A 25,165-nucleotide genomic window follows, 5' to 3' on the forward strand; every position below is an offset into this window, starting at 1 on the left:
TTCCTGAATCCATGCCCCATGCCCTATCCATTGTGCCACTTTGCTTGCTTAGTACACAACCACTGAGCCATCTACTTGCCTAAATGAATTCCATTAATTAAACAATACTAAATTTAAAAGTTTAAATTAAAATATTTAGTAACTGCTATAGTTGAAAGACATTATACTTGATGCTGAGGGGCAAAAAGCTTTTCTGATACTTTTTTTTCCTTCCCTCTCTAGATTGTAAACTTCTTGAGAGCAGGGCCTGTGTCATATCTATGCTAAAAGAATGAATTAACTTCCAAATTGAGATTCGGGCAATTGGAATAAGGAATTTGAGCAAAAAGAGGATATTTTTGCCTGAATAATTCAAAGAATGTCGAAGGCAGAGATTGTTTTGTTGTTACTTTTTTGAATATCTGCAGGTGCTAGCATAGTACCTTGCACATAGTAGGTACTTCATAATTATTTGTTATTTGTTGAAAGATTCACAGATGAGGCCTTTGAGAGGACCCTGAAGCAAGAGAAGGAATATAACTGATAGAGATGATAGGAAGTCCTATGCTGGGTATGGAGAAAGGCATGAGCAAAGAAATGGGGATGGGAGAGGTGAGGACGAAAATGGCGGATGGAGAGTGTTCCAGGAGATCACCATATGAAGGGTACTAGTATGAGATAAGATTGGAAGTTAGATTGCTGACAGATTGTAGAGCTTGAATACCAAGACAAGTTGGTACTTTTATTGGGAAGCAATTGGAAGCCACAACTTACATATAATTATATATTGCATAAAATTATAGAAGTTCTTAATAAAGGGGAGATAGATAGGTAATCCAGTGGATAGAATTCTAGTCCTTGAGTCAGAAGGACCTGAGTTCAAATCCAGCCTCAGACACTTAACTAGCTATGTGACACCGAGCAAGTCACTTAATTCAGTTTGCCTCAGTTTTCTCATCTATTATATGAGATTGGATGAGATGTTATCTAAGGTCCCTTTTAGCTTTAAATCAATACCTTATAAACATTTATTAAGCACCTACTTTGTACTGGGCAGTGTAAGCAATGGAGATCTAAAAAGAAGAAGCAAAAGACAGTGTCTGCCTTCATGATTTAATGTAAACAACTATATAGATGATAAATTAGAAATAATTAAGAAATTAAAAAAGAGAAGGCACAGGAATTAAGAGGATGTAGAGAAGATTTTTTTGTAGAAAGTGAGATTTCATTTGGGACTTAATGGAAGCCAGGGAGGTTGGTAGTCAAGTCTGGAGAAGGGAGAGTTTTCCAGGCTAGGAATGATGAGTATACTTTTCAGAGAAGATTTTGACCTGATATAAGAAAAAACTTTCTAAATAATAAAAAATACTATCCCACTGGATTCTGTAGTAGGGTAGCTGAGTTCAAACCTTGTCACTTGTGTGACCTGGGATAAACTACTCCCACATACTGTAACCTAGTTTCCTTCCAAGTAAAATGGGAAGGGGATTCGACTTGGATCTTTAATTCTCATCCTTTAAATGTGGGGTTTCTTGAAATTGATGATTTTCCTGACTTTACTTTTTCCAAGGATTAGAAGTCCACTCTCAAGGCTTCTGAAATGAGTTTCCATCCATTGTACATCGAGTTCAATTATTTTCAGTGATGTCTGACTCTTCATGACCCCATTTGGGAATTGCTTGGAATGGGGGCAGCTAGGTGGCATAGTGGATAGAGCTACTATCCCTACTAGCCCTAAAGTTAGGAGGACCTGAGTTCAAATCTGGCCTCAGATACTTAACACTTCCTAGCTGTGTGACCCTGGACAAGTCACTTAACTCCAATTGCCTCAGCAAAAAAGAAAAAAAAAGGCACTGGAATGGTTTGTCATTTCCTTTGCCACCTCATTTTACAGAGAGGAAATCGAGGCAAATGGGGTTAAGTGATTTGCCCAGAATCACAAAGCTAGTAAAGTGTCTGATTCAGTATTTGAACTCAAGAAGATGATTCTTCCTAGGTCTAACACTCTATATACTATGGTGCTACCTAGCTGTCCTAGGGTTGGGTTAGATAACACTAAAGGTTCTGTCAGACTTTTGAGATTCCATGAAATTACTCTGTCCTTTTCCTCACCTTTCAGTAACCGTCTCCCAAACCAATTGGCATTCAATTGGCTTGAGGAGGGTATTTACTTCTATTTCATGATTCCTAAGGAAGCATGTGCTATGTCTATCCTTGGTCACTCAGCTCTCAGCTCAATAATAATAGTAACCAATCACATTTGTACAGTAATTTACAGATTGCAAAGGCATATATTATTTAATTTGATCTTCACTGTAGCCTAATGAAGTAGGCAGGATGGGATTTATTCTCTTCATTTTTAAATAAAAATTCTTCCCCCAATTACATTCTAAAACAATTTTTAAATATTAAAAAAAGTTTTGAGTTCCAAATCTATCCTCCCTCTTTTTGCTCCCTGAGATAGTAAGCAATACCATGCAAACATGTAAAACTTTTTCATATTAGTCATTTTGTACAAGAAGACAAATAAAAAAAGAATGAAAGAAAAGAAGTGAAAAATAGCATCCTTCAGTCTATATTCAGATAGATTCTCTCTAAAGCAGATTGCATGCTTCAACATGAGTTCTTTGGGATTGGATTGGATCATTGCATTGTTGATCTTCTCTCCATTTTACAAAAAGTAGGCTCTAATTTGCTTTTTGACCTTGGATTTGTAGTCCTGTGGTCCTCGGTTTCATCACCAGTTAAATGTACTATATGGTCTCAGAATGTCAGAACATCAGAGATAGAAGGGAATTTAAGACAGTAAATATCCCTTCCAGAAATAGGGTTTTGGGTTCTGTGGTGGCTTCTAGCTCTAGCATTCTATGTTCTAAGGTTCTTTCCAGCTTTGAAATTCTGTGGTTCTGTCCCTTTCTGCTTTGACATTTTCTGTTCTCAGGCTCCCTCTAATTCTGATATTTTTTGTTCTAAGGTCTCTTCTCATTCTAACATTTTGTTTTAAGGTTCTTTCCAGTTCTGAAAGTCTGTGTTTTAAGAGCCTTTCTACTTTGACATTTTCTGTTCTAAGGTTCCCTCTAACAGATATTCTTTGTCCTAATGTCTCCTTTAGCTCTGACACTTTCTATTCAAATATTATATGGCCTCAAAGCTCCTCCCTTCTCTGACATCCTGTGCTCTCAGCTCTGAAATTCCATGTACTAAGGTCCCTCCAAGTTAGTTCCAAGAACAATTGGATTAATGAACTTTCTTAGCCCACAGAGTGATCAAACTGGCAGCCTTGACTTCCTCAGCCCAAGCACTGGGGCTTGTCCTCCCTAACCTAAATGAATTCATTGACCCAGCTGTGGCCTCTGAAGGCTCCTGAATTTGTATTGAAGGAAGGTCACCTGGGAACCCTTTGAACCTGCCTGCAGACTATGGCTATTAGTATAAAAGTTACCAAACAACAGGTTTTTCCTACCTTGGCTGGGCAGTCTGTGTGAGAGTCAGTGGAACACCAGCACTGTTCCAATAAAAAGTGGGTCCAACTGAGAGGAAGTTCTGAGAGAGGGCAAAGAGCTGAAGCAGGAGATTACAGACCTTTTGCTAACTGAGGGAGTTCTGTGAACTCTAATAATGCTAATACATTCGAATGACTGGCGCCAAACTGGCCTCAGGAAGAGCTGACTACGGCAATGATTTTCTGAGAAATGTAGAAATAACAGTGGAGAGATGGGACCATTGGGACCGCTGATCCTTCTTCCCTTGGGAGTGAGCTCTGTTTGGGGGCTGGGATATCTAGGACAAGACCTGGTCTGAGAGTCAGGAGACCTGAGTTATAGTCCAGATTCTCCTTCTAATTTTCTCTGTGACTTTGGGTAAATCATTTCCTTTTAATGAACCTTTGTTTTCCTATCTGTAAGATGAGATCAACTATGTAATCCAACTGAATCTCTAAGAACCCTTCTAACCTCCAGTCCACTTGATCTAAAAGATCAAGCTTTAAGAGTGATGATAATGACTTATATTTACATAATATTTCATGGTTAAAAAGTTCTTGGTAGACAACACATCATTTGATTCCCACTAACTACCGTTAGTCCTACTTTACAAAGAAACTAACATTCAGGGGGGTTAAAAGCTAGGTTCTGTGGCTAGTGGGTGGAGATGCTGCTAGAACCCAGGTGCTCTGATTCCAGAGCTAATGTTTTGCCAATATATCATGCTGTATCAGTGATCAGAATGCTGAATCTTGAGTTCAGAGTAAGACCTGAGTTCGAATGTGACCTCATACACTTATAACTGTGTGACCCTGGGCAAGCCACTTAACTTCTGTCTGCTTCAGTTTCCTCAAATATAAAATGGGGATAATAAAAGCATGGGTCTGCTAGGGTTGTTTCAGGATAAAAATCAGCTAATATTCTGAAACACATTGTAAACTTTAAAAAAACTCTACAAATACTATTATTGTGGTTATGTTTATCATTATTCTGGCATGGCAGAGAGTGGTAGGGATAGGAAAAGATTTTAGGGGACACTAAGGAGTCCCAGTTTGGATACCCACTTTGGGTCCACTGTTCTTTCTACTATAGACTTAAGAATCATAGAACTATAGAATTTGAGAGGTAAAAGGAACCTCAGTGGACAATAAGGGGATGGTCTTTAGGGAACTTTAGGTTTTGAGCTACTTTCTGCTCAGGTGTAGGGTAGGCAAAGGAATTAAAAGGGAAAATGAAAGAAAAAGCCAATGGAAATGAAACTTAAAAATGTCATGTGAGAGAGTTCATGACTTCTGAGAGGCGCCACTGGGGTTTGCTTGCCTTCTTTCTCACTATAGAAAGGACCTTCTCTTTTCCCTCTCTGGCACTCCCACCTCCCCAAAGGATTTAGGCAGCAGCACAGAAGCATTCACATTTCAGTTTTAAGGTTTAAGATTTACAAATCACTTTCTTCATAATTCTTTGAGGTATCCCTTAATTCCCCTTTGGGGCAGCCAGATGGCTCAATAGATAGAGGGCTGGGCCTGGAATCAGGAAGACTCATTTTCCTGAGTTCAGATTTACTAGCTGTGTGACTCTGGGCAAGTCATATAACTCTGTTTGCCTCAGTTTCCTCATCTGTAAAATGAGCTGGAGAAGGAGATGGCAAACAACTTCAGTATGTCTGCCAATAAAACCCCCAAAGAGGTCATAAAGAATAACTGAAAAATATAATTGCCCTGTATGTGTTATCCCCAATTAGAATGTCAATTTCTCCAGGGCAGGAATTCTTGCTTGCTTATATTTGTATCTCTAGGACTTGGTATAGAGCCTAGAACATGGGAGGCATTTAACAAATGCTTTTTAAAATTCATTTTTTTCATTCATAGGTAATGCATTAAGTGTGCTATGAGTATAATGAATAACTGAGTATTATATTCCTTGCAGATACTAATCACAGCAGTAGTAATAGTTAACTATAGCAATTGGATGGCTCAGTGTATAGAGTGTTCAGTCTAGGGTCAGGAAGATCTGGGTTCAGATGCAGCCTCAGACAATTACTAGCTGTGTAGTCCTGGAAAAGTAATGTAATCTCTGTTTTCATCAATTTCTTCATCTATAAAATGCAGAGAATAATAATACCTCTCTCCCAGGATTGTTGTGAGGATCAAATGAGAGAATAATTGTAAAGCATTTAGCTCAGTGTCTGGCATATAGTAAGTACTTTATAAATGTTAGCTATTATTATACAGCACTCTAAGGTTTGCAAAGTTACTTTGATCATCAACCTTGTTAGGTGTGTGTTATTGTCACCATTTTATAGATGAGAAAACTGAGGCAAATAGGTTAAATGTACTTGCCCAGGTCTCACAACTAGGAAGTATTTGAGGCTGGGTTTGAACTCTGATCTTCCTGATTCCAGGTCATTCACTGTGCTCCCTAGCAGTTATGCATCACAAACTGAACAGTTCTTTCCATTTTAGTGACTTGGATACGGATCCCTCCATTATCTATTAGTTCATCAATTAAAGGACCTCCTTGCCATGCTCCCCACCCCAATATCCCCTCCCCAAGAATATCCTGTGTGATAATGTCTTTTCAGGCTGACTTCAAAGATTCCCTGATCATTCAGGTTAAGATATCTTCATTAATCAGCCAGCTCTTGCAGCATCCGGTCCCAAACCCCTTTTGCCTGAATGCTTCCCCTTCCTTTGTAATTTGTTCTTTTGTTCCTTCTTGGAGTGTTTGCCATATGGATCGGGGTGGAGGGGTTTCCTTGCCAGAGATCTCGATAAACCCCAAGACAAGTTTAATACTCTGGCGTCTTGTTATTCTTGTGTCATTTACACAGCAAAATGAGGAAAATGAGAACAAGAAAAGGAACTGATTTGTCCAATAAATAGTAGGCTGAGAATTTGAACCTAGGACTTCTGGCTTCAAGCTCAGGGCTGCAAAGTTGGGTCCCGATATGGATACCTGGGAAAAGGCAGCTGAGATTTGTCTGCCATTAACAGGAAAGTGAATTTCTGGTTGCAGAGAGGGCAAGTCCACCCATCAATATCTCACACTCAGCTCATCCAGACCCGAGCTCCTAATTTCTCTGCTAAATGTGCCCTTCCTCTCAGTTTCCTTTTGTCTATCTCTGGATGACACCCCCATCTTCCCAATCACTTGGACTCAGAAATCTCAGAATCAGCTTTGATCTGTCCATTTCCTCACATTCTCTCCCACTTCCCCCTACTCCCAGAAAACATTGCCAAGTCATGCCATTTTTGTTGCTCAGGGAGGGAGCCAAGGAAGGGCTCAATGAGAACAAGGAACTCAATTTCTGAGTCCTATTGGGGCGAAGAATATGATTCAGAAAATTCAGCCTTCTACATACTTAGAGGTTACCAATGAATTGTAATTTTGGGAACAGGGTGGACATGGCTTGGGATTCCATGTTTCTCTTTTCAGCCACATTTATTCACACAAAAAAGTACTCCTTTAGCACTGTGATCTTTAAACACAGGGAACAGAATGGAATGTTATACATACACAAAGGGAAAGTTTTTTGAGGGGTCTGCTGTCAATCAACAAATGATAATATTTTATATCTTAATATTTTTATAGTTTTTACAAAATGTTTTCTTCACTGTTTTGTGAAATAGTAGCAGTTTTGTTATTCTTGTTTTATATAAGGGAACAGAGATATAGAGAGATCACAGAAACATAATTGGAAGTGATTGTAGAGGTCACTGTGTACATTATGTTTAGAGGCAGCTGGTGGTGCAGTAGACAAAACTGGTCCTGCAGGCAAGATAGACCTGGTCTCAGATAAGAGACCCTAGGCAAGTCATTTAACCTGTCTGCCTCAGTTTCCTCAAATATAAAATGGAGATCACTGTAGCACTTAACACCCAGGGTAGTTATGAGCATAAGATGAAATAATATTTGTAAAAAGCACTTAGCGTAGTGCCTGGTAATGCTTATACTCTTGCCTTCTTTCTTTATAACTGAAGATATTGAAACCCAAAGAGGTGATTCATATAACTAGTATCTGAATAAGGATTTGAGCCTAAGACTTTCTGTCCCCAACTCTAGCATCTGATTCCCTAACTCATCTTGCCTCTCTTGTCTACTAGGGACATAGTTCATAAATGATTCAAGATCTTGTTTTTAATTTCAAGTTGGATTTAAATCCAGAGCATTTTCCATTGTAAGACATTGCCTATCAATTATCAACCCATTAAATTTCACCCCTGCTGACCCTTTTATTTTCAGGTGACATGCTCATTTGACCTCATCCTCACCAGGGACTATTAGAGCATCTTGCCTGGCACAGAACAGGCTTATTGTTTGACTGCCTGACTAGAACAACTAAGCAATTCAATTTGTGATTCCTGAGTACAATTTTCACTTTGATAAACTCACAAATCTGATGTTCTGATAGCTCCTGATTGGATGAGGAAATGATTTGCTAATTATTGTTGGGCATCAGCTACTAGAAGGATTTTGACTCCGACCAAATATAGAAAATCCTTCACATGTTCATTGTGACAAGGCCTTTGTCCCATTCAATCCTTTGTGTCCAACCCCAGGGACTAAAACGAAGAGAAATGAATTTAATCTGATGTCGACATCTTTTCCCATTTCCGGCTTCTGTTTTGTTGTTAGCTCTGACTGAGATCTTTGCTTATACATATCCCACCCACAATTTGGTCTCCATATGAGGGAATTTAGGAAAGGAGAGAAGGTTGATAACTATTTATTTAAACACCTACTTTGTGCCAGGCATTACAAAAAAAGAGGTTTTAAAAAGATAGTCTCTGCCTTCACTAAACGCACAATAGATTAAATGAATATATTACACGACTCTCTTTGGGTTTTGTCTCCCTAAACTACAAAGAGGAAGAAAACCAGTTGAAGAGAGATGTCTTTTAGGAAAGAGCACATGGGTCTTTAATAAAAGGGGCTTATGATCCTTTACTGAAGCTTGGACCTTTGGCATTAAGATAAGATGATCACTTTTCTGGTAGAGAGAAAGTTAGCTTGATGAATATTCATTGTCCTTTAATTTTTCCCCTTCCCCTTCTCTTGATTTGCCATGATTGTTCATCCTGTTCCCATCTCTAGAAATGCTATTCCTTATTCTTCTTCCTCTCTCTCTCTCTCTCTCTCTCTCTCTCTCTCTCTCTCTCTCTCTCTCTCTCTCTCTCTCTCCTTCCTATTAGTCAGATTCACTGCCTCTGAGAAGTCCACCCTGACCATCTCCTTTCTAAAATCATTGATGGGAAGATGTCAGAGCTGAAAGAGCTTCTTAAACGTTTTTTTCTCAACACCTTTTTGTCCAAAAGAAATTTTTATTTGACTCTGGGTATATAAAATAAGCATAAACATCAAATATATAAGATAGGCATTTACTGATAGTCAATTTCACAATACCCACATTCAGTTACTCGATCCCAATCCACAGTGTAAAAAGCTTTGCTTTAGAATATAGTATGTTAAAATAGACAATATGAATATTAAAGCTGAGAGGGAACCTAGAACACAGAAGTCTGTGCTCTCTCTCTCTCTCTCTCTCTCTCTCTCTCTCTCTCTCTGTCTCTCTCTGTCTCTCTCTTTCTCTCTCTCTCTGTTTCTCTCTTTATCTCTCTTGTCTCTGTCTCTGTCTCTGTTTATGTCTCTCTCTTTCTCTTTCTCTATCTCTGTCTCTGTCTGTTTCTCTCTCTTCTTTTTGTACTCTCTTCCTCTCTTTTTTTCCTCTGAGTTACCTTCTATTATAATTTTCTCAGAACATATTTTAGCCCCTCAGTAGAAAGTAGTTTCCTTGTGGACAGGATTTTCAATTTTAATTTTCCTAATGCAGTGCCTTGAGTATAGTAGGTGTTTAATTATAGTGAATTAAATAACTATTATTCTAGGTTAAGAGGAATGTAGATTTTGGGGCTGGAAAGGATTTAAGAGATCACTTCATTAAAGCATCTTTATTTTACAGATAAGGAAATTGAAGCACCACAAAATGAAGCTACTTGCCCAAGCTCAGAGCAGTTGTAATCACAGAGCTGGGTTTCTTGCTCTAATCCTCTGATTTCAAATTCTCTGGCACCCTATTGCATCCCCAACTCAAGCATCCTCAATTTGCAGGATCCTAAGAGGCCATATCCATGTCTTTGTCCTTCTTGATGAAAGAATTCCTTTGGCAGTATTCCCAACCAATATTCATTTAGCCTCTGCTTGGATATCTTCAGTGACAGGCAGTTTACTGATCCATGAAGCACCCCACTTTATCTTCTAAAAATTCTAATCACTGTCAAGTTCTTATTTGCCTTGTTCTAAAACCAACGTCCCTATAACTTTCCCTCATTCCCCCTAATTTCTTGTAGATCCCCAGTCTTTCCTTTACATCACACTGCCTCCATGCTACCGAAAAGACAAAAGCAAACAAATACACACCAATTGTGAGTGCACACTTTCTTCTTTACTGGAAACAAGCGACAGCAATGTTCCAATCAACCCAGCGGCTGTCCCTTCCATCTTAATTAAAGGCAAGAAACTGATTGTTGGAAGCTGAGGTTTGGAACTAAAGCATGAAAAAAGAAGCTTCCCAGGGAGAAGGGTCAGTACAGGAATGGAGGGCGTGAATTCACTTTGGCAGAACCAAAGGAATGATCCCACGTGGGAGTACACACCCCACTGCCTTCCTTAGCCCAGCTGTGTGTAACCACTTCCCATTGGACTCTGGACTCTCCCCATGGAGATCCCCTTAGAGAACCCCCATAGAGCTGGGGTTTCCAGGTTCAAGAGTTGGGAGACCAACAGGAAGAGATAACAGAACATGTTTCTGTGGTGGGCCTGTGGTGGTGAGAGGGGAAGGGCTTCAAACACTCCCCACTGTCCACTCCCTCTAGTCTCTGATGAGTAATTACCCATTCTTACAAAACCTGGAGGTTTACAATGTGCGTTCCTTGCAACACATTCCCTCCCTCTCCCCCTTTTCTTTCGGTGACTAAATAAAAGAGACCATTCTTTGCCTCAAATCTCATCTAGGCTTAATCACAGATTGGACATTGTCTCAGTCAAACAGAGATCTCTTAAAGATCTTAACTTCAGAAGAACAAGATCTCCTACTGCATCCAGGGCCATCTCCAGTAGTTCTGATCTGCATCTTGCTCTTGGACCCAGATGGCTTCACAGGAGAAAGTGAGATTGGTGACATTCACAACCTCCCCTCACTTAAACCCAACTCACTAGTTTGTCCTGACATCATCTCCCTGATGTCACGGTCCTTTTTGAGAAGGAAGGACAACAAGAATCCTTACAATATGCCTGTGAAGTAGGTGGTGCAGATATTGCTAGCCCTGTTTGATGAGGAGAGTGGGAATAGGGAGAAATAGGGAAAGGAGTAGTTCCATGTCACATAGATGGTTAATGGAGAGAATCCCGTCTCCAAAGAATTCTTCTTATGGTACCATGTTGGCAGAGGAGAGAGATTTTTGGGGAGGCTTGCATTTTAGGCCCTTTGTAAATCTTAAAACTAAATATAAATGGGAGTTATTGTTATTATTATAAATATTCCTTCCCATTATGAATGGTGCTTAGCCCTTAGCCTGAATAATTAGATATTTAGGGAGATGATTATACTTTTCCAGGTCACTGAAGGGTAGATTTCTCATCTTTCTTTCTCTCCTTCACAGACAGAATCTTAGAATTAGTCTCACTTAGATTGGAGCAGGCCTCCATTCTTCAATATCCAGTCAATTCTTGAAGATGTCCAGTGATGGGGAATTGAAGCTGTTCTACTTTGACTCAACTCTGATACTGGCTCTGATTGGATCAGAATGAGGCAAGAGGGACATTGCCCCGGGCTGACAGCATGTACACACCTTCAGCATCATAGAAAGAACCTTTCTTAACATCTAGTCACATAACAATAACTAGCTTCAAATATATGTTACTTGATTGTTTTTTCTTTCCTCCCCTTGGTGATGATGGTAGTAAGGGACACAACCTCAGAAGTAATGGTTGCCTCAGAAACAACATTGGGCTATTCTATGGACTTCAAAAACTCTCCATTATAGTATATGAATGGATGGAAGGTAATTAGTGAAGTGATTTGTTCTTCCTTCGCACACCTTTCTTGATACTCCTGCCTTCAGATGACAGAACAGTCAAAACATAAAGAGCCAGAGTTACACTGGATGTATTCCTTCTTTTGCCTACAAAGTCATTGCCTCCGGGCTTTTGTTTCCTTGTTTGGGGCTGGAATATTGGACCTCTCTCCTGACCAGGTCTTATGACCTAGGAGCTCTTCCCTAGCCTCTCATAAAAAGTGGATTTGCAAGCATGCTTTTTGCCTCTTGCCCTAGATATGTTCAGAGATAGCTGTTAACTGTAGAGTCAGGAAGACCTGAATTAAAATTAGCCTCAGACACTCACAAACTGGATGACCCTGAGCAAGTCACTTAACTTGTGTCTGCCTCATTTTCCTCAATTATAAAATAAGGAAAATAATAATATTTACCTTGATCCTCATTTGATCCTCACAATGAGACAATATATGTAAAAGGTGCTTAGCACAGTGCCTGGGAAAAATTGGTGATACACACAAATGTATATATACATATACACATAATATAGTAAGTGATATATAGTTACTTGAAGATGGCTATTATACTCCCTCCCCCCCCAAAAAAAAACCCCCAAAACAAAACACCTCTTCTCTTCTTCCTTCAGCTGATCCTATGGTATAATCCTAGCATGCTTCTCTGATCATTTTCTATCTGGTAAATGTCTCTCCCTAATTGTGGCACAGCAGAATACAGGTCCCTTATACTTTGCCCTAAATGACATCTGGAGAATTATTGCTTCTCTGTGATTCCCAGTTATCCATTTTGAAGATCATTCATAGTGCAAGCCTGATCCACATGTTAGCTTCCCTATTCTTTCTCAGTTCACATGGTTGCTACCATTCTTTCTGTTGGTGGGATTAAATTATATGATTAAAGTTTTCGTTTCTTTTTTTTTCTAGATCAAAGTTTCTGTGGCTATTCTACAAATCCATCATCTGCTGTGGTTCAAAATTCATTAGGAGTCGGTGGCCTCCCACTAAATCAGTGGCCACAGAATGAACCCTGTTTTGACCAGTCAATAAGAAATGGACTGGTTAAGTGCTTGGCCCTTTTTCAGCAGCTGGGAAGAATTACATCCAGTGTAACTTTGGCTCTTCATGTTTTGACTGTTCTGTCATCTAGAGAAAGGTGTGCGAAGGAAGAACAAATCACTTCACTAATTACCTTCCACCCATTCATATACTATAATGGAGAGTTTTTGATTTGAAGGCCATAGGTCTGGTTTCAGATCCTGTCATTTACTACTGAAGAGATTGTGGGCAAGTCAATGTATCTCCCTGAGCTACATGCTGTCTTTCTTACCCAGATGCTTTAAAAAAAAACACTTCTGCTTCTTATAATCCCTTGATTCTTTCAAAGCTCGACTCAGACACTACTTCCTTCTACTTTTTTTGTAGACCTCTTTGGTGGTTTGGTAAGCTTAATATTAAGAAGCCATCTCAGAATGATGGCTTTAAATTCATAAAATAAGATATATTACATTACAAGAGAAATCAGTTATAAGAGAAATAGTGATTTAATTTTTTTTCTCATTCAAGTTCATGGACCTCTATGGAGGTCCCAAAGTAAGAATTTCCACACTAGAGACTTTCCCTGATTTCCCTCATCCATCTCTCAGCTGCTAGAATTCCCTTAAATTACTGGGTATTTTGTTTTTTACATATTGTGCTTCTACTTAGATAAGTAGATGTTTTTTATCCTGATAGAATATAAGTTTCTTGAGGGCAGGCAGTGTTTCATTTTTGTCTATCTCTTGGGTGCCTAGAAGTGTCAGGAACATGGTAAAAACTTAATGAAAACTTATTTATTGATGGATTAATTGACATAAAATAGAGTTGCTAACACATGCACTGCTTCTTTCATAAGATGTCAAAAGGAAAAAAAGTTTGTAAACCTTAAAGTACTTCACAATTGTGTTTCTATTATTAATAATAATAACCAAGGCTTAGCTCAAGAATATTTTTAAGCCTTTTAGCTCATGGACTACTTTTAGGCTCCCATCATCTCACTCTTGCTCAACTTCTAGAGTACTGAGATTATATAGACTGGTGATAAATAATTATGAGAGCTCATACGTTTATGGCACTTTACAATTTACAAAATGCTTTCCTTACAAAAAGCTTATGAAACATTTAAGAGCTTACACTGTAGCAGGGGAACCAAGACATTGAATAATTAAAGATTGTTTTCAGTGGCTTGCTCTTGCCTTGGGGATAAAATGCAAACTCCTCAATCTGCCATTTAAAACCCTCCCCAATATGGTTCCCTATGCCTACCTAGACTTATTTCATGTTGCTCCATCTTTGTGCATTTTTGTTTCAGTCAAACTGTGAGTTTCTAAACTTACCATTCTATCAACAAATGCCATGTTTTTATGTAGACTATCCCTATGCTTAAAATGCACTATTTACATCCATTTCTCAGTATCCTTAGCATCTTTTAGAATGCTTCCTTCCTTCCTTCCTTCCTTCCTTCCTTCCTTCCTTCCTTCCTTCCTTCCTTCCTTCCTTCCTTCCTTCCTTCCTTCCTTCCTTCCTTCCCTCCTTCCTAAGATAACATATATTTAAAAGCAGAGTTTTAAATGATGTTAATTCATAGAATCATGGAATCTCACTGTTGGGGAACATTGTACTGCCATGGACTCAGTGGTTCAGTCCATGTCCAAATTCAACACCAATGGACTTAAGATATTAATGTGAGGTTTTCTTTCCAGTGATGGAGATAATGGTCTGTTCTTGCTTATCTATCTTATTCATCTCTTGTCCATGTCCTTTAGTTAATCCACCATACCCATAGTGAGTATGTTCAAAATCTTGGAGGCTTTCCTGTAATTCCCTTGACATTACATGGATGCCAGTCTACACTTGAATCTTTTTTCTATTTCTAACAAATAACCATACAGACTAAGCTTGAAAATCTTCAGCCCAATTACATTTTTGGACAGCTCCAACTTTCTTAATCTATATTCTAAGGGATCCTTGTCCTTCATCATATGGACACTCCTTCTAATGACAGATTGTTCAGTATGGTGGATATATCATTAGACTTGAAGTCAGGAAGATCTGGATTCCAATCCCATCCAAAACATTATCTAGATATGCTGTTGTTATTTAGTCATATCTGAATGAGCTGATGGATTATAGTGTTCATGAGGTTTTCTTGGCAAAGATACTGGAGTGATTTGGCATTTCTTTCTCCAGTGGATTGATTTGCCCAGGATTATATAGCTAGGAAGTGTTTGAGGTTGTATTTCAACTCAGGTCTCTTTGACTCCAGGCCCAATGCTTTACCCACTGAGCCACCAGCTGCCTCTAACTATGTAACTTTAGGCAAATCACTTAACTTCTCTGTCACTTTTTTAAACCTGTAAAATAAAGGTACTAGACTTGATAGCCTCCAAATTCTCTTTCAGATCTAAATCTGTTATCATAACATCCCATGCCAATTTCAACACATACATGCTGGCCCATCCTGTATAACTTAGATCCACATCTTCCAGTAAGTTTGACATAAGAGATTCACTCAATATTGTTGGAGCCCTTTCTCTCCATTTCTCCTTCCATCATGGGCTGTCCTTTGATCAATCTCAGGTTTGTTATGGGACTGGCCATATTTTTCCAGTGATGCATTTTTCTGCTGACATCCTTTTTCTTTCCTTTCTTGCTCATGCCCATCATACACTACTTTTGGGTTGATTCTCAATTTCAGTTCTTCAGAAACCGGTATGTTCTCTATCATGTACAAACAATGCAAACTGAGTCCAGAACTGAACAAGAACTCTTCTAGTCTAAATAGCTGCAGAGGGTAGTAAATGCTTGTTGAATGAATTAGTGAAATAGGTTTGTATTGCTTCTGGGAAATTTGAAAGTGCTTTTTAATGACCCCGAGTTTCTCCCTGAGTCAAGGGCTCATCTTTTAAAAGAACCAATTGGTTTTCCATGGTGCCCCATGGTTGCAAATCATGAACTTTATATAATTACTCGAAGCAGTGCAAATCGAAGTCTTCTTTCACATGATAAGTTGTTATAAGGATCATATTATATAGGTTATATAAATGGTCATCCATTTTACATGACCATTTTACAATACTGGTTGCCCTCCTCTGGATGTATTCTAGTATGTCAATATCTTCCTAAAATATTGTCCCATTTTTAAAAGAAGGAACCTGGACATCAGCTTGGATTTCTCACTTTTCTTCAGAGTGTTGTTCTTGATTTTCATGTCAATGAACAGAATTATTGATTCTACATCAATAATATCTCTCCCATCCATCTTCTATGGTAGCCTCATATCATTTCTAACCTGGGCTTTCTCAATGACCTCCTAACAAGTCTCTTTATCTTAAATCTATTTCTTAAGTCCCTCTTATATATAGCTGCACAAGTGATTTTCCTAAAGCACACACTGACCATATCACTACCCTGCTCAATTAACTCCAAAGGCTTTTTCCTAATTTTTAGGATTAAACATAGATAGCTTTATTTGGCATTTAAAGGAAAGAAGCACATATATATTGGGTGCCAGATATTGTGCTAAATGGTTTACAAATATTATCTTATTTAATCTTCATAAATAACCTTGGGAGTAGAGATTGAGTCAAGTGACTTGCCTAGGGTTACATAACTAGTTTTATGCTGAATTCAAATTTGAGTTTAATTCTTTTTGACTCCAGGAGAAGTGCTCTATCCACACTGTACCACCAAATTGCCCTTTCTGACCTGGCTTCAATCTATTTTTCCAGCCTAATTATACAGTACTTTCCTTTACATATCACGTTGTCATGAATGGGGTCTCCTTACTTCCTCCATTCCCTCTCCTTTCTAATACTTTTATTTTGTGTAGGCTTTCCTCCTATGTCCAATCCTTACCTTCACTTCTTAGAATCCACTGAAAAAATTGGGGGTCATGGATAAGACCCACAGTCTTTCAGTCAAGTATTTATAGGACTCTTGTGTAGTAGATTAATTAATTTTGTTCCCATTCTGTTGAGGGGGATGTTGGAAGATATAGAGAGAATTCTTCTATATCAGATATGATTTAGACTTCTGATGTAATGCCATCTAGGTTGTGCTACTGCAGTGGAAGGAATGCCAGGCTTGGAGTCAGACTCATTTTCCTGAGTTCAAATCTGACCTCAGATACATATTAGCTGTGTGACTCTGAGCAAGTCACTTAATAATATTTGCCTCCATTTCCTCATCTGTAAAATGATCTGGGGAAGGAAATAGGAAGACCACTCTAGTATCTTTGCCAAGAAAACCCCAATGGGATCACAAAGAATTGGATACAATTGAAAAAATGACTCAACAGTGACATCTCTGATGCCCTTTTGAAGTTGAAAGAGTTTGCAATTCTGTGATTGATTTGGTGGCCAGTGTAGAAATATCCTGGGAAGAAGGAGGAGAAGGGAGATGGAGTTTCTTCTCTCAGATCACTTTCCATTTCACTACTCTGTTTTTTTTTCCTTGTAGGTACCTAGTTATTTTCATGTTGCCTCCCCCATTAAAGTGAAAGCTCCAGAAAGGCCAGGCTTCTTTTTGTCTTTTATTATATTTTCAGTACTTAACACAGTGCCTGGCTCATAGTAAGTGCTTAATAATGCTTGTCCTCTGATTGATTTGGCCGTAGCTCCCTTTTGTTACGGGAAAGGAGGGAAGAGAAGAGGAAAATCCCAACATTTGGACACCAGCAGTGGGCAAGGAAAATAACCAATTGATAAAATGAGTTTTTATATGACTTTTGCTGCCCTGACCAGCTTTTCCATCTGAGGATCGTCTCTCATCTCCTACTGCATCTCAGCAAAGAGCCATGAGTCACTGGGGGTTCTAAGTTTAAAACTAAACATGCCTCCTCCTGCTTTCCGGTTTTTCACATCCTGCTTTTGTTTCAGCAAAACAATCATTCAGGTTGGTCCCGCCTGGCTCTTCTAAACTTAACCCTCTCAGGGAAACTCCCTGACAGCCCAAACAAAACAACCAAAAGACCAGATGGTCTCTTGGAGGTAGGAACTGTGGTTATTGACTTTAAAAAGGGTCCTAAGTTCTTATTGGAAGGGATAGTTAATTCAGAACATAGCAGCTTCAGCAGTTTTGAGGTTGCCCTGGTGGACTGAAAATAAACTGAAGGTTTTCTAGTTAGAGCATGGAGAGAAACTGGGGAAGGAAGGCAAGAAAGGAGACAAATCAGGGAAGCAATATAGTGTAGGGAAGGAAGAAATGGAGGGGAAGAAGAAAGGAAAGAGGAGATAGAAGAAATTTCAGTAACAATTCTTCAATTAAAAAAATACTTTAACTTATTCCATCTCATTTAATTCTGCATTATTCCATAAGTGAATCCTTGGATAGAATGTTGGATCCCAAATGAGGTCATGAAGAGTTGGACGTGACTGATATGACTTAATAACAAAGCCTCTCTTCTTCAACTATAAAATGGAGATGATATTTCACAGGGTGGTAGTGAGAAACCAGATAAGGCATGTGAAGTCTATTACAAATAAAATACTAACTAAAAGTTAACTTTTATTATTATTTTCTTTCCACATATTATAATAAGGAGCAGCTAGATGGCTCAGTGGAAAGAATAATGGGCCTGGAGTTAGGAAGATCTGAATTCAAATCCAACTTCAGATACTTATTGGCCAAGTCACTTAACTCCTGTTTGCCTTAATTCATTAAAGAAGGAAATGATAAATTACTCCAGGATCTTTGCCAAGAAAACCTCATGGACAATAAGATCCACAATGATACAAAGAGTCAGAATTGACTGAACAAGAATATAATTATATTAATGCTAGCTGTCATTTATATAGTATGCACTACACGTTAGATATTTCACTAAGTACTTTATACATTTCATTTGATTCTCATAACAACCCTGAAAGGTAGATACTATTATTATACCCATTTTACAGTTGAAGAAACCAAAGTAAAAAGACTTGTTTAAAGTCATCCAGCTAGTAACTGAGGCTAGATTTGAATTCAGGTCTTCCTTACTCCAGAACCACCATTTATTTACTGTGCTGACTATCACCATGCCATCTTCTGTCCTGTTCCTAGTATATAGAGGGTTGGGCTTGGACCCTAGATTTGATTCCTACTCTCAAAACTTAATAGCTGTGTGATCATGGACAGGTAGCTCCTATTCTTAAAGCCTATGTTTTCTTATCTGTAAAATGGCAATTATAACCCTAGGCAATAAAATGGCCAACCTTATTGGCCCATTATAAGGAAGGAATTTTGTGAATTTTAAAGCTCTATATCAATTATTATTATTATTATTACTGTCATTGCTTTTACTGTTACTTTTCATTACTATGTCAATTATTATTACTATTATTGTCATTATTACCATTACTTTTCATTTCTATGTCAATTATTATTATTGTCATTATTATTAGTTACTTTTCATTTCTATGTCAATCATTATTGTTGTCATTGTTACTGTTACTTTTCATCCTTGTCAATTATTATTATTATTACCCTTATTTTTCATTTCTATGTCAATTATTATTATTGTCATCATTATTACTGTTACTTTTCATTTCTATATCAATTATTATTATTGAAAAATCAATAGAAGCCTGGGAAGTGACTTACTCATAGTTATATATAGGTAATAAGTAATAAAATTAGGATTTGACTCTAAGTTCTTTGGATTCCAAATCTAGTGCTGTTTTCATCATGCCATCCCATCTTACTCCATCCATTCATTTGTATTTATTATGCACTCTCTGTGTACCAAGCACTTTGGTACATGGTATAATGACATGGGTTGCCCACTTTTGGCTTAAACTCTGTGCTCTTGTTTCAGCTTACAATTAGAGCTCTCAGAAGCAAGATGATACCCATAGAATGTGTCTTAAGAAGCCTGCCTATTTCTAATTCCTGTGGCTATGTCACTACTCTTGGCCCCTTGACCACTGTCCCCAGTTCAGGGCTCAGTGCATGCTTTTTCTCCCATGCTGCTCTGCATTCCACAGCTTTTCTGTTTATCCTCCTCCCACCAGACCGTCTGTCCTTTCAGAGCCTTACTGCTGGCTACCTCTCATTTATATAGGATTTTAGGACTGCAACAGACCTGGCATCTGTCTGTCTAACTACATTACTGACCCAGCATTCATTGTTATTCCACTTTAAGGCTTACAGAACATTCTTTCTGATACTGCTGTGAGGTAGGCAAAGTAAGAGTTATTTTATGGATAGGGAGAGGAAGAGATGATGTCAGGCTAGTCATCCAGTATGAACGTGGAAAGCTAGAATCCCCTGTTGATACTCTCCCCATGCCAAGAGAAAGGAAGGAAGGTTTCTTGGTCAGTGGGTGGAGCCCCACTGGGGAACTTTTAGGGGGGTGGAGGGTAAGAGTCACACAGGATGAGTGGACATAGAGTCAATGGTGTGGGGGTGAGGAAATGAAGAAACAAGTCCCAAATTGATGCTTTCACTGATTCATTTGAGAGAGGAAAGAAATTATAGATTTGAGTCCCTCATTTACACTGAGACTGTGCCTTAGAAGAACTAAATATCCATTCCCTTACATGACCTCTTTAAAATTTTAAAAGAAGACTATATGTATATAACCTATATCAAATTACTTACCTTCTCAATAAAAAAGGAAGGGAAGGGAAGAGGATGGAGAGGGAGAAATGGGAAAAAACTTCCAACTCAAACATGTAAATGTTAAAAATTGTTTTTACATGTAATTGGGAAAACTAAAATATACTTTTTGAAAAGAGGTGCTTAGGAAGGTGATGGTCATGATAGGTTGCCTAGAGCTCTATAACCTACAGAGTACTTTCCTCACAACAACCTTGGGAGGTAGTGATTTTGAATTTTTGTTCCCATTGAAGAAACTGAGATTCTGAAAAAAAAAATCATAGTCACCTAGCTAAGGCTTCTTCACAATATATCTAATATTTTTTATACTACTCCATTCCTCTATGGTTCTACAGAGAGAATCTCTATGTAATGGCTAATAATAAATTACTAACATTTATAAAGCACTTATTATGTGCCAGACACTATGCAAGCCCTTTATATTATTTCTCTGATTTGATTCTCACAACAACCTTACTGAAACAAATAGATGAAGTGACTTCCTTGGGGTTACACAGCTGGGGAATATCTGTGACTGGATTTGAACTCTGCCTTTTCTTATTTCAGGGTGGGCTCTATCTCTGTATCACCTAACCTTAGTAAGCAGGTGGGAAATATCACTTTTCTGGTGGGAAGTAGGGGTGGAATGGTCTTTTCACCTATGCCCTACAATTTACCCTTCCCCACCTTACTGTGTGTATATGTTAGCCCTAAGATAACATTGGCTTTCTAAAAGGTTTTGATTCATCTACATCATCAGATGTTTGGATGATGATAAAGGGAATCTCAGAAATCACAGATCTAGCATTATAGGGACTTTGGAATCTATCTAGTGCAATCCACTCAGGTGAGAAAGATTGAGGTCCAGAGCAATGACACAGGTAATAAAAATCAGAGATGGGGCTTAAACACATATCCTCTAACTTCAGAGTCAGTGATCTTTGCTCTGCATCATATTGTTCCCTCTTGGATGAGAGATGGTCAAACTGAAGTTTAGAAGGAATAAATAATTTGGCCACAGTCATTCAGTTACCCTGAAAGGGCTGGGATAAAAACTCAGGGCTTCTGATTCTTGGGCCACCAGTGTTCCCCAAGGACTTTCCCCCCCCTTTAAATGGCAAAGAGCTACTCAGAAAACTTCCATTTTCCCTAATTTTGTATCTTCTTTTACCCTTTAAGTACACACACACACACACACACACACACACACACACCCCATAGGCCATAAAAAAATGCCCAAAGTGGCAAGAACTGTGAGAATTCATACTCTCAAGTGTTTTCCATTGCTCCAACAGGACTGGTTTTTAGTTTTTTAATTTTGTGTCATAAAATTATAGATTGGTAGAGCTGGAAGAAATTGTGACAACATTTAGTCCAACTCTTTCTTTCAGTTTGCAGATAAGGAAACTGAGGACCAGGGTGAAATAACTTTGCCATGGTCTTACAATGAGTTGGTGTAGGGTTGGGATTCTAATTCAGATCCTTTAGTATCTGGCATATAGAATCTGGCATGATGCTTCTTTCCCATTGAACTTGGTGAAAATGGACAGCAAGGCAGGACCTGAGGAGAGGGGATGGAGGTTTCACTATGAGAACAGATTTTGGGTCATTTGGAGCCCAAATCTTCTGTGGAAGACCCAGGAAGGCAGACAATGGGCAGGAGTAGTCCTAAAGTATCTAGGGCAGGCTGGCATATTCCTGGGGCTAGCCTACATTGCAGGTGACTGGTCTGGGGTTTTTTATTAGGAAAGTATCTTATCTCTTGTCTTGATTCCTCAAAGCATCTCTCACTGTGCTGGCCTGTATCTTTTTAACTTCAGGTATGGAGAAAATCCCAAAAAGAGGACTTAGCTCCTAGAACTGTAACTCAGCCTTATGACTTAGAAAATGAGCAGAGGCTGGAGAAAATTTGGAAGAGATTGTTTTTGAGATGGCTCAGAGGTAGTGGTCTTCTGTCTTGCCATGGATTCCTTTATTTTATCCTTTTAATTAAGTCACTAAGCTATAAGTGGATAAACCGGACAGGGTAGGGGTAGGGGTGGGGGGGGGGTGAGGAGAGACATTCAAAATACCCTAGGATGGAAGAGACAAAGAAACAGGATACTACTTCTTGGAAGCAGTCCAATGGCATGATAAGGAAACTGGGCTGGGCATCAGTTTTGGGTTTGAGTTTTCTGTTTTTTGGGGTAACTTTATATAAAATATGAGATGTGGACAAGATGATTTCTGAAAGCCCTTCCTGCTTTAAGGTTCCCTTTTAGCCCAGATATTCTTTCCTTTAAAGGTCATGGAAACATAAATTTATGGCTAGAAAGGACCTCAGTGGTTACTTAGTCCAAACTCTCTATTTTACAGAGGAAGAAACTGAGTTTCAGAATTTAAATGAATTATTCAAGGACACACATAGAACAAGGAACAGAGCTAAATTAAGAATCTAGATTTTCTAACTTTGAATCTAGGGCTTTTTCTCTAATGTACCCCTCTTATGGTCCTTTTCTGAACTTATAAAATTCTTCAAAAGGAACAAGCATTGGGATCATACAAAAAAAGTCAAGGGTTCAAAGACTTTATATACATGGCTGTATATAACTTCTACTACATATATACTTCTACACATATATATCTGTTTCAGATTTGTGATTTTATCTATTTTGGCAACTCTTGACACAGAAGACCCATTACAACGACTGAAAGAGTCTGGGGGTACTAAAAGGGCATTTTACTTGTCTGTGACACATAGTCAATATGGTCATGGGGCAGCAGTTAGATTCATCTCTTCCTTACTTCCAAGGATGGACCTCTATCTCCTATTCCATGCTTCCCAAATAGGCATACATGTATGTTTATACATTTCACTTTCCCTACTAGCCTAAATCTCCTAATACCAATTTCCATCCTCCCTTTCCCTCCAATCAGGATACAGAAAATCAAGAAAGTTGTTTTTCCCCTAAGGGAGTAGCAGTCTCTTACCTTAGCTTTGGCCCCGGAAATGGGGCTGAGTAATCCTGGGTCCTTTGCCTTCTGTCCAGACTAGGAAAAAGGCACAGGGGAGAACACACAGCAGCTTGGGCGTCCCTGTCCCAAGTGGGCCACTGGGTGTGTGCAGCTTTCCTCCTGCCTCTGACTTTTCCAGCTCAGCTTCCCACCCGGTATGGCTTCCTGTTATTGTTCCTTTTAGGGTCAGGCCTGGAGAGGAAAGCTCCAGATACATGGAGGCTGCATTGTGAGGGGCAGAGCTGCCCTGGACCTGCCTGAGGACTGCCCCTGGGATACTGTAAATCTGGAAGTCTCTGTTGATTTTATGTCTGTCCTGTTAATTTTATATGGGTAAATGGCTTTGGGACTGGGCCCAAGAGGGGAATTCTGGAACTCTGTTCAGAAGTGCCTGGGCCACTCATCAGGCATTTGGAAAGCAGAGGTTCCCAACTGCTTTGGAATAGTGGGCAACCAAGGCTAGAGTTTATCCAAAGCCTTAACTAGAGAAGTGGGCAAAGGGTCAGAGGGTATTGGCCGATAGACTCATCGTCTATCTATATCTATCTATACCTTTAGTGAACTGACTTACTTGGTCAAGTACCAGGACTTGAATCCAGGTCTCTTAACTCTGTATTCAATGTCCTTTCTACCACATCAATCATGCCTCATCTTTGTAATTGAATTATTTGGGCATTCTGCTCTAGATTTCTAATAAGGATGGGTTTGGGTTTACAAGGCTTGCTTTCAATCAGCTCTTCTATCTTTTATGAAAATCATTTACCTCCTCTAGGCTTAATTTCCCACATTTTAAAAATGATCTAAAAGCACAGTGGGGGAGTGGATAGAGTAGTAGCCTCAAAGACAAGAGTTTTGGGTTGTGGTATTGGTTCTGCCCCAATTGGGTTTGTGGTCTTGGTCAAATCAATGCCCTCTCTGGGCTTCAGTTTCCCTCTTCTTTAAAATGAGGGGATTAGATTAGATTATCTTTGAGAGCCTTACTGTTTTAAAAGTTCTAAATGGAACATACCACTTTTTTTTTCTATTTTTTTTGTTCTATAATTAAATGAATACCAAAAAACAAAAATAGCATTTCCATATTGAAAGTAAAAAGTAGATTATATATGAAATTATGAATCTATTTTATACAGTTCACTTTTTAAAATGTATATAAATTCAATGCTATTTTCAAAGAGGTCCTGATTTTTTGTTTCTTTCAGTTTCATTTCTGCTCTTTTCTGTGAAATTTTAAATACATTTCAAAGACTTTCTTTTGTTTCTTTTTGGAGTGGAATACTGTTGCTAACTTCTTTCTCTTTACACATAACCTTCCTCCCTGTCCTCAAGGTAACAAAGAAAAGCACAATATCTGTAACAAATAAGCAGAGTTGAGCAGCGTAAATCCACACATTTTCCATATTCAGAAATGTATGTTTCATTCTGTCCTTGGGCTCAGGAGTTGGGTAGCATGCTTTATCAATGGTCCTTTAGGACTGTGGTTGGTCATTGATTTAAATAAGAGTTCTTTTAAGTCATTTGTTTTAAAGTGTTGTTGCTAGGGATGTTTTTTTCTGGATTCTGCTGGTTTTTCTCTGTCTTAGTTCATGCAAATGTCCTAAGGTTCCTTTGAAACCATCCCTTTCATAATTTTTTTCTTCTCTTTTTTCCATTTATTTGGCAAATTTTACTCTTTAAAAATTTTTAATAATGGCTTTTATTTTCAAAGTACATGCAAATGTTTTCAACATTCACCTTTGCAAAACCTTGCCTTATATGATTTCTTATAGCACAAAAATTGTATATTACATTCATAATAATATAATTCATTAAGTGATGGACTAATTGATGACTGTTCCTTGGTTTTTACTTCTTAACTACAACAAAAATAGCTGCTAAAATATTTTTGTACAAATCCTTTCTCCCCCCCCCCTTTTTGATCTCTTTGGGGGATAGGCCTAGTTGTGAAATCCCTGGGTCAAAGTGAGTTTAATGACTTTTGGGAGTGGTTCCAAAGTGCTTTTCAAAAATGGCAGGATCAATTCAGAAC

The 25,165-nt window shown here is 38.5% G+C and overlaps 1 protein-coding gene across 3 annotated transcripts in view; it reads right to left on the reverse strand.

Moving 5' to 3' along the window:
- Positions 1-23,282, reverse strand: part of CDH5 (cadherin 5) — a 46,029-nt gene extending 22,747 nt beyond the window's left edge. Inside the window, exon 1 of one of the 3 annotated variants that reach the window (XM_031950332.1) lies at positions 23,116-23,282. The gene's annotated coding sequence lies outside the window, so the exon portion shown is untranslated. Of the gene's footprint in view, positions 1-3,442; positions 3,463-9,878; positions 10,030-23,115 lie in introns of those variants that run through there. The other 2 variants (XM_031950333.1, XM_031950334.1) reach the window with 2 other exon arrangements.
- Positions 23,283-25,165: the final 1,883 nt, after the last annotated feature.

The sequence above is a fragment of the Sarcophilus harrisii genome, chromosome 2, assembly GCF_902635505.1.
Source record: "Sarcophilus harrisii chromosome 2, mSarHar1.11, whole genome shotgun sequence".
NCBI classification, from domain to species: Eukaryota; Metazoa; Chordata; class Mammalia; order Dasyuromorphia; family Dasyuridae; genus Sarcophilus; species Sarcophilus harrisii.